The sequence below is a fragment of the Salvelinus alpinus genome, chromosome 14, assembly GCF_045679555.1.
Source record: "Salvelinus alpinus chromosome 14, SLU_Salpinus.1, whole genome shotgun sequence".
Taxonomy (NCBI): domain Eukaryota; kingdom Metazoa; phylum Chordata; class Actinopteri; order Salmoniformes; family Salmonidae; genus Salvelinus; species Salvelinus alpinus.
In genome coordinates, this window is record NC_092099.1 from 1,625,056 (window position 1) to 1,634,744 (window position 9,689).

Genomic DNA, 9,689 nt, shown 5'->3' on the forward strand with positions numbered 1-9,689 from the left:
GAACAAATTATTATTTACAATAACAGCCTACCCCTGCCAAACCCTAACGACACTAGGCCAATTGTGCGCCACCCTACAGGATTCCCAATCACAGCCGGTTGTGATACAGCCTGGAATCGAGTCTGTAGTGAGGCACCCGCGGGCTAGCAATGCAAACGCAGCATAGCAATGAACGCACCCGTGTCGACCTGCAACGCACCCACTGGCTAGCAATGTCAGTTAAGATAGCCGCAGCCAGCTGGGCCACGAGTTGCCGGAGCTCGTTCAGAGTTCACGTTTAAATGTTTTTATTAATTAAGGAGCCGCAAACGCAATGCTCACGTATTATTTATTCATTACCATTTTGCTTCCTATGGCGGGCAAGTAAGGTCTGGTTGTCGGCCATGCTGGAAATGTGATCTTGCGTTATTTTGTCATTGTCAATACAGTACATCTACACCACAATATGAAACGTTGATTTGAACCTTCTGACCAACTATTGGGTCAGGCGGCGCCCTGTCTGATTCATATTGCGTGATTTCTGATGATAGTTCTCGATTACATTGACTGATTGCTATTGTATGGGGTGATTTTTCAGTCTTATCAAATGTAGGCTACTAATAAGAGCAGCTGCATATAGCCTTTACATCTGGTCTGGGTAAACTAATTGGTTACGTTACGTCTTTATAGTCCATGTGTGGGCGTCAGGAGAAAATGTGAATGTGATCAAATTTTGTTTATATTCAAAATTGGACTGCCTATACGTTTTTACTTCAAAATCATTAACTGGAATTAATCAATCAACATAATAGTGATGACAGATGTGAGTAAATGTTTTATAAGGCCAACAGTTGCATAGGCCTGCACGATGCAAACATGCATAAAGCAAGCTCTGCCCTGTGAGTTCTATTGTCCATCAGTTGTTGTCTATGTGTCTGGGTTGAGGAAATCCCACTCCTAATCTAGTCTAAATATAATTAATATGAACAAATATAAGGTGTTTGACAGTTTGACAGGGTTTTCATCCCCCCCAGGGCCAGGAGTGTTTTTCAGGAGTTTTTAAAACCTTGTGACCTGATTTGGAAAAACTAGTCCCACATAACCCATATAAAACCTTTTTATAACTGATTAATCACTGTCATACCTTATTGGGTGCAGAGTTTTCCTAGTTAGGTTAACATATAAGGAAAAACTCCAGGACCCAGGGGGTAAAAATTGCCCCACCGCTCTGGGACCCATGGTGCCACCAGTCTGCTTGCAGTTGTCAGTTATCGTCAGGTGTGTGGATGATCAGGGCTTTATTCAGGAACATTTCTTGGGCTTCTTTGATGTGTCAAGTTGGCGAGATGTGCAGTCTGTGATTGAATTTATGAATTTTGAGATGTCTGAGTTTAACTTCATAGAGAAACTCATTGTCCAAACCTACGATGGCCTAGCTGTAATGGAATGTATCTGCTATTTGTATTTACAGCTAAGTCCCCTCCTGTTCCCTGACTAAGAGGTGATGACTACTCCACTCCACTACCACTGTCAACTTTCTCCTGACATGAACTGAAGCAACGCTCATCCACTGGAACATTGAATGTTTCCCCTCCAAGCACTGTGAGTACCCCTATCAAATGTCTCTCATTACTGTATGTAGAGTCAATCACGTAAACAAACACAATCACATTATTACAGATAAATGATTTTACTCCTTGCTTGGACTAACTCATTCTTAGCTCTTTTGTCTAACTGTGCAGTGTGTTGTGTTATTGTTTTTTGTCTTCCAAGTCAAATCCTGTCCTGCACTGGTCAAGCCTCTGAACACCTCAACTCATGCCTCATTCAATTGAATCACTACTGTGATGCCTTTCCAACACTGTGTAAGTAGCCCTCTTATTCCCGTTTCCCATAATATTGTACTATAAATGTCGTTATTAAATGCTTTAGGTTAAAATAATTAGTCTGTGACAATTTTTTCAAACACACTTTGTCGTCTCCGTGCGTTCCGCACCTATACCGTGGGTCTCCCATCCTCCTCGATTTTTCAAGTCACCAGCCTCCACTGATTACTGATCCAGGATCAGTTTACAACACCTCAATCTTCACTTAAACCATTGGTGGTACAACAATCAGTTCTCTGAGGCAAGTAGCAAATGATTGTTGAATCTTGCAGAGCAAATATCTGAGAGGAACAAGGTGAGTTTCAACCCTTAAAATATAATATGTAAAAGCCTCATACACAATTTATCTGTTTACAAAAGTTTACAAAAGTGAACATGTGTTGAATGAGAATTGGGATGATCCAACCAACAGCACACATGGGCTTCTCTGATACGCCAACTGATTAAATGTAACTGTATTAGTCACATGCTTCGTAAACAACAGGTTTACGAACAGTGAAATGTTTACTTTATCTCTTGCTTTATGATCAACATTGACATCATGAGAAAGTGATGGGGTAAAGTCATTAACATTAAAAGCATTCATATTACAATATTGATTTGTTGCCTAAGTATGGCTTGGTGGGTATGTTCCACCATTTAAGTTGTACAACATTAAAGGTCATGAACAGTCAAAATCATGTTTTTCATGAAATTGGATGACATGGAACAAAACTCGGACGCAGTTGTCATGTCAACACATGCGTCTGTGCCGCTGTGAACTGCATCACAAGAGACATGCCAAAAGTAAGATCTATTAGAAAAATGACATCATTGATGCAATTTCAAGGTTTGAGTTGCTTTGTGTGTCACCAAATTTGCTTGAGATGATTTTACTGCAACACTGCATCCAAGTTTCTTGACATAGGCGTTTCAAAGAGCTATCAGTCAAGGCGAGCTCATTAATATCAGCTCCCCCGCCCACTCGGCCTGTCTTTTTTCGAACTTGCTGGTGTGGGAGTTAATGTTACATATAAGGACAGATATAATACTATAGCACAAAGACATGTGTACTGTCACGTTCCTGACCTGTTTTCTGTTGTTTTGTATGTGTGTGATGGTCAGGGCGTGAGTTTTGGGTGGGCAGTCTATGTTTGCTGTTTCTATGTTGGTTTTGGGTTGCCTGGTATGGCTCTTAATTAGAGGCAGGTGTTTTGCATTTTCCTCTAATTGAGAGTCATATTAAGGTAGGTTGTTCTCACTGTTTGTTTGTGGGTGATTGTCGCTGTGTCTGTGTTTGTTGCACCACACGGTACTGTCTCGTCTCGGTCGTTCCTGTTCATGTGTTCTTCGTTTCATGTAAGTTCGTAGTTTAGGTCTGTCTAGTTCGTTTTGTTATTTTGTATATTTAGTCAAGTGTATTTCGTGTCTGTCTTCGTCTTACATTAAAGTATTATGTATTCATCACCGAAAGAGAGCCGTTACAGAATCACCCACCAAACCCAGATCAAGCAGCGGGTTAACGGACAGCCACGACAGCAGCAGTGGGAAAAGGAGGATTGGACATGGGAAGAGATCCTGGACGGTAAAGGACCCTGGGCAGAGCCAGTGGAGTGTCGCCGCCCCAAAGCGGAGCTGGAGGCAGCGAAAGCGGAGAGGCGACGTTATGAGGAGGCAGCACGGAAGCAAGGCTGGAGGCCCGTGAGTAACACCCAAAAATTTCTTGGGGGGGGGGGGCTAAAGGGGAGTGTGGCGAAGCCGGGTTGGATACCTGAGCCAACTCCCCGGGCTTGCCGTGGAGTAAGAGGGCGTCGTACTGGTCAGACACCGTGTTATGCGGTAAAGCGCACGGTGTCCCCAGTACGCGTGCTTAGCCCAGTGCGGGCTATTCCACCTTGCCGCACTGGGAGGGCTAGGTTGGGCATCGAGCCGAGTGCCATGAAGCCGGCCCAACGTATCTGGTCTCCAGTACGTCTCCTCGGGCCGGCGTACATGGCACCAGCCTTACAGGTGGTGTCCCCGGTTCGCCTGCATAGCCCAGTGCGGGCTATTCCACCTCGCCGCACTGGCAGGGCTACGGGGACCATTCAACCTGGTAAGGTTGGGGAGGCTCGGTGCTCAAGAGCACGTGTCCTCCTTCACGGTCCGGTATATCCGGCGCCACCTTCCCGCCCCAGCCTAGTACCACCAGTGCCGACACCACGCACCAGGCTTCCAGTGCATCTCCAGAGCCCTGTTCCTCCTCCACGCACTCTCCCTATGGTGCGTGTCTCCAGCCCAGTGCCTCCAGTTCCGGTACCGCGCACCAGGCTGTCTCTCCGTCTCCTCCCTACAGAACTGCCCGTCTGCCCAGCGGCGCCTGAACTGCCCGTCTGCCCAGCGGCGCCTGAACTGCCCGTCTGCCCAGCGGCGCCTGAACTGCCCGTCTGCCCAGCGGCGCCTGAACTGCCCGTCTGCCCAGCGGCGCCTGAACTGCCCGTCTGCCCAGAGGCGCCTGAACTGCCCGTCTGTCCAGCGGCGCCTGAACTGCCCGTCTGTCCAGCGGCGCCTGAACTGCCCGTCTGCCCAACGGCGCCTGAACTGCCCGTCTGTCATGAGCCTGCAAAGCCGCCCGTCTGTCATGAGCCTGCAAAGCCGCCCGTCTGCCATGAGCCTGCAAAGCCGCCCGTCTGCCAAGAGCCTACAGAGCCGTCCGCCAGACAGGAGCCGCCAGAGCCTTCCGCCAGACCGGATCAGCCAGAGCCTTCCGCCAGACCGGATCAGCCAGAGCCTTCCGCCAGACCGGATCAGCCAGAGCCTTCCGCCAGACCGGATCAGCCAGAGCCTTCCGCCAGACCGGATCAGCCAGAGCCTTCCGCCAGACCGGATCAGCCAGAGCCTTCCGCCAGACCGGATCAGCCAGAGCCTTCCGCCAGACCGGATCAGCCAGAGCCTTCCGCCAGACCGGATCAGCCAGAGCCTTCCGCCAGACCGGATCAGCCAGAGCCTTCCGCCAGACCGGATCAGCCAGAGCCTTCCGCCAGACCGGATCAGCCAGAGCCTTCCGCCAGACCGGACCAGCCTTCAGAGCCGTCCAGTCAGGACCCGCCGGAGTCCCTCAGCCCGGACCCGCCGGAGTCCCTCAGCCCGGACCCGCCGGAGTCCCTCAGCCCGGACCCGCCGGAGTCCCTCAGCCCGGACCCGCCGGAGTCCCTCAGCCCGGACCCGCCGGAGTCCCTCAGCCCGGACCCGCCGGAGTCCCTCAGCCCGGACCCGCCGGAGTCCCTCAGCCCGGAGCTGCTGCCCCTTATCCCGGAGCTGCTGCCCCTTATCCCGATGCTGCCCCTTCATCTAGGTGGGTTTAGTTGGAGGGTGGTCATTGGGAGGGGGATACAGAAGCGGGGAGTGACTATGGTGGTGTGGGGACAGCGTCCGGAGCCTGAGCCACCACCGTGGTCAGATGCCCACCCAGACCCTCCCCTGGACTTTGTGCTGGTGCGCCCGGCGTTCGCACCTTGAGGGGGGGGTTCTGTCACGTTCCTGACCTGTTTTCTGTTGTTTTGTATGTGTGTGATGGTCAGGGCGTGAGTTTTCGGTGGGCAGTCTATGTTTGCTGTTTCTATGTTGGTTTTGGGTTGCCTGGTATGGCTCTTAATTAGAGGCAGGTGTTTTGCGTTTTCCTCTAATTGAGAGTCATATTAAGGTAGGTTGTTCTCACTGTTTGTTTGTGGGTGATTGTCGCTGTGTCTGTGTTTGTTGCACCACACGGTACTGTCTCGTCTCGGTCGTTCCTGTTCATGTGTTCTTCGTTTCATGTAAGTTCGTAGTTTAGGTCTGTCTAGTTCGTTTTGTTATTTTGTATATTTAGTCAAGTGTATTTCGTGTCTGTCTTCGTCTTACATTAAAGTATTATGTATTCATCACCCGCTGCGCCTTGGTCTACTCACTCACCGAAAGAGAGCCGTTACATGTACATCAGACCACAGGAAGAGAAGGCGACACTTAAGTGCATTTGCTATTCTGGAAAGGGCAGCATACCAAAGACTAGATGGAGCGGAACAAACATAAGTATAATGGCCAAGGCCATAAGTGCTTAGGATAAGCTGGACATACCAATGTCAGAGGGACACACAAAGGAGGGTGCCAGCCAACTGACCAACAGATGGAGTATAGGCATAATAAATATATTATTTTAGGATATGAAAGGGTCCCGCCACCATTATAACCTAACCGAAGCAGATGTGGGCGTTAACAAGCAAGCTCTGAGATGAAAAGATAATAATGGAGAAAAATCAAGGGAAGCTATTTTCATATAGAGGGAGGGGACTCTATATGTTATGCAAAGACAGAATCCTATAAAGGCAGGACTCTGTAATATGAGAATTTAGTCTCTTTCCATGGAGGGGCTCGGCTCTGTTACGTTTGTGATAGGGTCATTCCATGGAAGGGCTCATTTTTGCTACTTTGTATTAAAGTCTATATTGAATTCACAAGTTCTTGTAAGAGTGTTATATTTCTGAAACAATTCTCCACGACATATTTGGCGAGCTTTGCCAGGAAATCAAGGGACCTCGGAGAGTGGCGTTCCAGGCTGGTGACAGTTTCTCTGGACAATCTTGCAAACAGGTGGCCACCCAACTATAAGAAGGTAAGCTTGGACTTACATAGTTAAATGTTTGTGTAAATTGCTTCAGAGATCCTGTCTCAGCGAGAAGGGTGTCACGTAGGTCTCTCTTTAAAATTCCTAAAAACCCAGTAAACGCTAAGAGCTTTTGAATTCAATGAATTGCATGCATGTGTGATTTTGGGGGTTGTTAAATGTACATTTATGTGTGCATGTGTAGGGACTAGGTGAGTAGGGGCTGTGAACCTTGCTGGTGTCGGGTATTTAGCGGAGGGGGCTTGCACATGCTCTGGTCGGACCGTTCAAACGGACCCACGTGTCTGGGTTGATTGGGAGGAGTTGTTCCGTCTGATTCTGCTTGGCCGAGCTCGACTGTCTCAGGACCTGTTTTGGGATGTGCATAAACACAGCCCAATCAACCTGAGTGGGAGACTTGTGTTGGGTGTGTGATTCGGACTGCCCCTCTCACCGGACCATTCATCTGGGGACCTTGTGTGGCCCGACTGGTGCGGCTGTTTGCGCTCTCGAGCTGAGCTGCCTGGCCCGGTGTGGGGCTGCTGCTGCTGCCTACCCATACGGTCAAAACAGATCAATAAGTAGTTAGAAAGTCCACAAATACCGCCCTTTAAAAAGGAAAATTAGAAAGGGGTCTGCTTGGGTGGCATATTCACGGCTACCGCCCCTGTTGAGAAGAGGGGGACTGAACGGGTGAATCGATAGGGCGCGGAAGAACGCTGACCCGATTTTGCGGGGTTCAACTGCAAAATAAATCCTGCGGATAAAACGCTCCGTCTAGCTAAACGGGGGTCTGTATATCGGTAGGTCACGCCACGATATTGCTCTGAAACGGAACAGAGGCCAGTATTGGGTGGGTGAATAGGGTATGAAGACAGGCTGACCCGATTAGGCAGTAGTCTCGTCAAACCGTGAAAAATCCAATATGATAAAACCAGCTTATGTAGAGGAAGTGAATTAAGTCAGGAGGGAAAAAACTATAGGTCGTTTTCACTCAGGACTAATATGCAGAAAAATATACCTATTTTTTAAACAATGAATTAAGCATAATGAGGGCCTCCTGATTGGCGCAGCGGTCTAAGGCACTGGATCACAGTGTTGCATCATCACTACAGCCTGGGGTTCGATCCCAGGCTATGTCACAACCAGCCGTGACCGGGAGTCCCATATGGCGGCGCACAATTGGCCCAGCGTCATCTGGCTTAGGGGAGGTTTTGGCCGGGGGGGGGCTTTAGTTGGCTCATCGCGCTCTAGCGACTCCTTGTGGTGGGCTGGGCACCTGCAGGCTGACATTGGTCATCAGTTGAACAGTGTTTCGTCCGACAACATTGGTTAAGCAAGCGGGTGTTAAGAAGTGAGGTTCATGTTTCGGAGGACGCATTACTCGACCTTTACCTCTCCCGAGCCCGTTGTGGAGTTGCAACGATGAGACAAGATCATAATCATGAAAAAGGGGGTAAAAAAAGATTTCAGTATAATCATTTTGGCTCTAGACTGCAGGAAAACGGTGTTTCAGTTTTTTTTTTAATGCTAAATTCTCCATCTTTAGGATGGGGGGGCCTAGCACCACTCCAGACAACTTCCCAGCAATCCTCACGTACTTTGTGCCCCCTCAGATTTTTGAGGTGCATGACGCCCCTGGACGCAGATACATAATTTTATCCACAAGTTAATCTAACTCTGGGGAAGCAGATAAAGGGCTTCATTGCCAAAATCCCAAACTATCCATTTAACATTGCATACATACTAAAAAACATATATTTATGCTGTGACATTCATTATTAAGAAAATTAGATTGATTATCTCATTCAGAAAGATCAAACTTCACATCTCATGTTTGTTCCATGCATGCCAAACAGTAATTGGAAGACATCAGTTGGAGGATACCAGAGTAGTTGGTATTTGTCTCCCCCTAGTGTTTTGTTTTCTTAATAAAACTCTCTCTATTTTTGTCTTGCAGACTTCACAAAAGGTAGGTGACTATGGAAAGTTTAGCCTACTAATGAAATAAAACATTAAACAAACTCAAGTTTCATGTGGACTCTATGGTTAAAGAAAAAGCGGATTGCTTTGTGGTATGGCTCTAAGGTTAGCACATTTCAATTGGACAGACAGCGGCTGGTATGGTAAAAATCTGAACGCACTACCAGCACTTTGAAAAGTTGATGTACACCTTACAAAATATAAATGCAAAATGAAAAGTGCTGGTCCCAGGTTTCATGAGCTTAAATAAAAGATCCCTGAATTTTTCCATACGCACAAAAAGCATATTTCGCTCTATTTTTGTGCACAAATTTGTTTAAATCCCTGTTAGTGCTCAAGATAATCCATCCACCTGACAAGTGTGGTAGTATATCAAGAAGCTGATTAAACAACATGATCATTACACAGGTGCACCTTGTACTGGGGACAATAAAAGGCCACTCTAAAATGTGCAGTTTTGTCTGTAATGAAGCACTTTTGTTGGGAAAAACTAATTCTGATTGGCTTGGCCTTGCTCCCCAGTGGGTTGGGCCAGTCTCCCAAGTGGGTGGGCCTATGCACTCCCAGGCCCACCCATGGCTACGCTCCTGCCCAATCATGCGAAATCCATAGATTAGGGCCTAAGGAATTTATTTCAGTTGACAGATTTCCTTATATGAACTGTAACACTGCAAAATCTTTGAAATTGTTGCACGTAGCGTTTATATTTTTTTCCAGTATATTTATCATTTCCTGTGGATATATTCTCACATTCCTACGTGCAAAAAGTATATCATTTTCAGAAACATTCTGGCTTGTAGAGGTCGTCAGAGGAAACTTTCCTGATCAAAACGCAAATTTTTGCCCGAGGTAGAATTCAATGCAATTCAAAGTCGGGTCTTCTGGTTAGGTAAGCACATTCTGCTGCTAGGCAATCATACAAAAGCAATTGAACGCGAATTAATAGTTGTGCAAAAATACATCCAAATGGTTTTGTTATTAAACTCACCTGGTTCGAGATCGTAGAACGTTATCACAAAGTATACGACGAGCATAGAACGTTATAGCAAAGAGTTTAAATAACTTTAAATAGTCCTATTTCTCTTACTCTTTTTATCAAGTCACGGTGGCCGAGAGGTTAAGGCGTTGGACTCGAAATCCAATGGGGTTTCCCCGCACAGGTTCGAATCCTGTTCGTGACGAATTTTTGTAGAGATTTGACTGTTGCTAATTTATTTCATTTTGAGATGTAGTTTACCCAAATC

At 47.3% G+C, this 9,689-nt stretch overlaps 1 non-coding gene across 1 annotated transcript; it reads left to right on the plus strand.

The window, feature by feature from the left end:
• Positions 1-9,544: 9,544 nt before the first annotated feature.
• Positions 9,545-9,626, plus strand: trnas-cga (transfer RNA serine (anticodon CGA)). Its single transcript has one exon. It is a non-coding gene; the product is annotated as a tRNA-Ser (tRNA).
• Positions 9,627-9,689: the final 63 nt, after the last annotated feature.